Raw genomic sequence first — 6,000 nt, 5'->3', positions numbered from 1 at the left:
TCCAACTACTCAGGATATGGAGGTTGCAGTGAGCCAAGATGGTGCCACTGTACTCCAGCCTGGGTGACAGAGCAAGACTTCATCTCAAAAAAAAAGAAAAAAAAAAAGAAAAGAAAAATTTGGCAGTTGTGATGACATGTACCTATAGTTCCAGCTACTCAGGAGGCTGAAGAAGGAGGATCACTTGATCCTGGAAGGTTGACCCTGCAGGAAGCTGAGATTGTGACCCTGCACTCCAGCCCGGGCAACAAAATGAGACCCTGTCTCTAAAAAAGAAAATTAATTAATTTTAGAAAGTAAATTTTTTTAGCTATCAGTTCTTCAAAATGGACTGTCTAGAGTGACATTATTGCAAAATTGTCCAACTTCTATGCTATCTTTAGGTTGGATTCCTGGGGTATTGACAGCACTTTCTTTAGTTTGCCCTATTGGTTGAGTTCCCATGTCTATATTCCAGCTACTCTTCCTGCTTTGAATGCTCCATTCTCTACCTGTCTAGACACATTCCCAAAATTATGCACCACAATTTATCTTAGAGGTCTCAGCTCTATCATCTCCTCTCTATAAAACTTGTTTCCACCTTGGAACTCATTATTGCTGCTGTTCTATCTTTTGTAACAGATGATTTCAACTAGATTTGTTTTAGACTGCCAACTCATTTAGAAAGGGACCAATTTCTATTCATTTTTGTATCCAAAGTGCATAGCATAGTGCCTGGCACCTTAGCAGGAATCTTTAGTCTTCTCTGGGTACAGTGAAGGTTTTGTCCCCACGACCTCTGCAGCGTTCAGTTCAGACCAGCACTCACTGTTCATTTTTCCTTCTTTGCCGAGGTTGTAAAAGTAAGTTAAAATTGTAGTTGCCTGTCCCAAAGGATTTGAAAACTTATTTCCACACAAAAACCTCACCATGGACATTTATAGCAATCTTATTCACAATTGTTAATGCTTGGAAGCAACAAAGATGTCCTTCAGTAGATGAATGGATAAACAAACTAGTACCTCCAGACAAATGAGTATTATTCAGCACCAAAAAGAAATAAACCATCAGGCTATGAGAAGGCATGGAGGAAACATAAATGCATATCGCCAAGTGAAAAAAGCCTATCTGAAAAGGCTCATACTGTAGCATTTAACTACAGGACATTATGGAAAAGGGAAAACTATGAGAACAGTAAAAAACATCAGTGGGTGCCGGGGGAAGAGGGAGGGATGAATAGGTGGAGCACAGAAGATTTTTAGGGTGAGACACAATGAACCTACCCTGTGTCACATTATATAATGGTGGGTCCATGCCATTATACATTTGTCCAAACCCATAGAATGTACAACACCCGGAGTGAACCCTAATGTAGACGGTGGTAATGATGATGTGTCAATGTAGGTTCATCAGTTGTAACAAATGCACTGCTCTGATACATGAAGTTGATAATGGGGGAGACTGTGCATGAGTTGGGGAAAGGATATAGAGGAAATGTCTATAGTTTTCACACAGTTTCTCTATGAATGTAAAATTGATCTAAAATAAACACATAAAAATAAGGTTTTAACTCATAATACACATACACACCAAGTGGCGACACTTGAGCTGTAAGCTGGCCACCTAGGTGGACTCATTCAGCTTTTCCTGGGTTCTATGACGTAGACTATATTCTTCTATCCAGAATGTGCTTTCCGTATCTGACTTGAACCTAAACCCAGACGGAAAGCCACCCCAAGTCCAGTGGGCCTGTTTTACTTTGCTCATGTGAACAATGCTCTACTATGGGGTCCACCATTTAAGCAATATGAGCGATGCTCCCAGGACTTGTGTACTATAGCCATCCCCTTCTCCAAACCATTCCTTTGCTCAGAATTTCTTCCCAACTCTATCCTATCCAGCTGATATGGACTGGCTGTGTCGCCACTCAGATCTCATCTTGAATTGCAACTCCCAGGAGTCCCACATGCCCTGGGAGGAACCTGGCAGGGGGTGATTGAATAATGGCGGCAGATCTTTCCCATGCTGTTCCCATGATAGTGAATAAGTCTCATGAGATCTGATGGTTTTAAAAATGGGAGTTTCCCTCCACAAGCTGTCTCTTTATGCCTGCCACCGTCCATGTAAGATGTGACTTTCTCTTCCTTGCCTTTCATCTTCCCCTATGGTTGTGAGGCACCCCCAGCCACATGGAACTGTAAGTCCAATAAACCTCTTTCACTTGTAAATTGCCCAGTCTTGGGTATGCCTTTATCAACAACATGAAAACAAATTAATACAATAAATTGGTGCCAGTAAGGTAGGTGCTGCTGAAAAGATATCCAAAAATTTGAAAGTGACTCTGGAACTGGGCTACAGGCAGAGATTGGAACAGTTTGGAAGGCTCAAAAGAAGACAGGAAAATGTGGGAGAGTGTGGAACTCCCTAAAGAGTTGTTGAATGGCTTTGACCAAAATGCTGATAATGATATGGACAATGAAATCCAAGCTGAGGTGGTCCCAAATGCAGATGAGGAACTTGTTGTGAACTTGAGCAAAGTTGACCCTTGTGATGTTTTAGCAAAAGACTGGCAGCATTTTGTCCCTGCCCCAGAGATTTGAGGAACTTAGAACTTGAGAGAGATGATTTAGGATAACTGGCAGGGGAAACTTCTAAGAAGCAAAGCATTCAAGAGCTGACTTGGGTGCTGTTAAAGACATTCAGTTTTATAAAGGAAGTAGAGCATAAAAGCTCCTAAAATTTGCAACCCGACAATATAATAGAAAAGAAAATCCCATTTTCTGAGGAGAAATTCAAGCCAGCTGCAGAAATTTTCATAGCTAAAGAAGACTTGAATGTTCATCCTCAAGAAAATGGGAAAAGTATCTCCAGGGCATGTCGGAGGTCTTCATGTCAGCCACTCCCATCACAGGCCCGAAGGCCTAGGATGAAGTAGTGGATCTGTGGGCTGAGCCCACACCCCCTATGCTGTGTGCAGCCTTGGGACTTAGAGCCCTGTGTCCCAACTGCTCCAGTCATGCCTGAAAGGGGACAACATAGAGCTCCTTCCATAGCTTCAGAGGGTGGAAGCCCCAAGCCTTAGCAGCTTCCACATGGCATTGAGTTTGTGAGTGAACAGAAGTCAAGAACTGAGGTTTGGGAATCTCTGCCTAGATTTCAGAAGATATATGGAAACACCAGGATGCTCAGGCAGAAGTTTTCTGTAGGACTGGGACCCTCATGGGGAATATCTGCTAGGGGAGTGGAGAAGGCAAAAGTGGGGTCAGAGCCTTCAAACAGAGTCTCTCCTGGGGCACTGCCTACTGGAGCTGTGAGAAGAGGGTCACTGTCTTCCAGACCTCAGAGTGGTAGATCTACTGACAGCTTGCACTGTGTTCCCGGAAAAGCCACAGACAGTCAGTGCTAGTCTGTGAAAGCAGCCAGGAGAGTGGCTGTACTCTGTAAAGCCACAGGGGCAGAGCTTCTCAAGACTATGGGAACCTACCTCTTGCATCAGCAGGACCTGGATGTGAGACATGGAGTCAAGGAAGATCATTTTGGAGCTTTAAGATTTGCCCTGCTAGATTTCAGACTTGTGTGGGGCCTATAGCTTCTTTGTTTGACCAATTTCTCCCATTTGGAATGGCTGTGTTTACCCAATACCTGTATCACCATTGCATCTAGGAAGTAGCTAACTTGCTTTTGATTTTACAGGCTCATAGGGGGAATGGACTGGCCTTGTCTCAGATCAGACTTTGGACTGTGGACTTTTGAGTTAATATTGAAATGAGTTGAGAATTTAGGGGACTGTTGGGAGGGCATGATTGGTTTTGAAATGTCAGGACATGAGATTTGGAGGTGTCAGGGGTGGAATAATATGCCTTGGCTCTCTCCCCTCTCAAAATTCATCTTGAATTTCAATTCTCACCGTTCCTATGAGTCATCAAAGGAACCTGGTGGGAGATCATTGAATCATGGAGTCAGATCCTTCTCATACTATTCTCGTGATAATAAATAAATCTCATGATATTTGTTGGTTTTTAAAATGGGAGTTTCCATGCACAAACACACTCTCTTTGCCTGCTGACAACCGTATAAGATGTGACTTGCTCCTCCTTGCCTTCTGCCATGATTGTGAGGCCTTCTCAGCCATGTGGAAGTGTAAGTCCATTAAACATCTTTTTTTTCCCCAGTCTTGGATATGTATTTATTAGCAGCATGAAAACAGACTAATATACCAGCTTATCCCAGCTCTAACTGACAACCTCAAATATAGAGATTTCTGGTCACTCTTCTTTGGGGGCTTCTTCTCAACCAGGCTCTGAATAATTAACTTCATTCTTAAACTTTCAACACAAACTTTACTTATCTCCTCCAGTTTGGCTTGATAGTTTAAACTCATCTGAGACCTTTCCCCACTGCTCATAGTTTTACTTGGCCCTTTGAATGGAAATTAATCCCCTGTATTCATTCTTACTAGCTCCAGTAACTCTGTTTGTCCCCATTTCTACATGGGTATTTATCAGAAACTCCTTATGTCTTTTAACTAAGATGCAATTACTTCTGCAAAACAATCTAGATAACATTATTCAAAAATTGAGTTGCCAACCTGATCTTTCAAAGAAGCATGCATTTTGAACTCTCTCTTTTCTGAGGTACAGATCACTCCAGACACCATTACTGAGCTCGGCTACCATTCTGAATTACCTGAATAAAAATGACTACCTTTTAAGAAGTTATTCCATAAGAAACATCATGGTCTAAATGTATCTATCCAATATATTTGTATAATTTTTCATTGACCTAAAAATGTCACTTTATAAGTGACTATTTTCATGTCATGAACATTTGTATGCACTTCTCTTTTTAGAGGTCAATGTCTTATCTTTCTTTAGGCTATTCTGAAATAAACAAAATAGCTCCTGGAATTTCCTATGTTAGAAGATTGCAAGATTTCCACATGTTCTAGACCCCAAGTGATACACTGGTATATTTGGAAAGGTATATTTCTAGTAACAAAAAAGAAATGAAAATGTAGACATACCTAGTTCTGGGAATAAAAATACTGGAGCCACAAGGGAAAATGTGATTTTTTTCTTGGAGATAGTACAGGCTTAGAATAACTTTAATCCATGTTGGAGGATAATCATAGGAACAGAGTCTTGGCCTAACTAAAATTATTTATCCCAAAAAATATATAACATAGTTTTCAATTATTCAAGATATCACATACTTGGTGGTTTGTCAATGATAAATAAACTTTAGCTATATAATTAAATCCTTAAAGAGGACAAAATAATTTGTGTGTGTTTGCTCTTATTCCTCATTCAAGTTGATGATTTCCTTGTTATCTGAACAGTTTGACATTTTGCCAACAGTTTTCCCAAGCTTGATGTCTGAAGAAGGTATAGATATTCAAAGTGAAGTATAGAATAAATGTGAGCTAACTTATTGATGCTGGCATCAGGAATTAAATAACTAGTTGTTACTGACTTACTAGACTGCTAGACATGCCACAGAGGATCTCAACTCTATATAACTCTTAAATGAAAGAATGATCATTTTGGTGACTCAAAATGCAGTCAAATTTCTTAGTCACATTATTTACTTATGTAAGCATTTACACAAATTAGTATTTAGTTTTAAAACTATTTTTGAATATATAGAGTTTGATGGATCTGTTTCAGAACCAACTTTTACTTTCATGGGTTTATTTTTATTCTGTTGTCATTTCTTCATTTGAACACAGTTTATTGGTGGCCTTTTTAGTCTTCACCTCTTTAATGATAGTGCTTTCTTCTGTTCAATCCCATGAGCAAGATGACCACCAGCATCAGCCTTCAGAGGAACCTATGGACTCTGGCTGAGGTCCCACAGGATTTGGCTTGGAAATGACTATGTATCAGTCAGCTGTTTCCATAATAATGCTACATAACAAGCTAGCCTCTAATGCAGTGCATACAAACACACATTTATTCTCATGTTCATTTATCTGGGGGTTATCTGTTGTGGTTTTACTCCACGTGTTATATTTAGAGCCAA

The sequence above is a fragment of the Pan troglodytes genome, chromosome Y (genome assembly GCF_028858775.2).
Source record: "Pan troglodytes isolate AG18354 chromosome Y, NHGRI_mPanTro3-v2.0_pri, whole genome shotgun sequence".
NCBI classification, from domain to species: domain Eukaryota; kingdom Metazoa; phylum Chordata; class Mammalia; order Primates; family Hominidae; genus Pan; species Pan troglodytes.
This window is presented reverse-complemented; position numbering follows the sequence as displayed.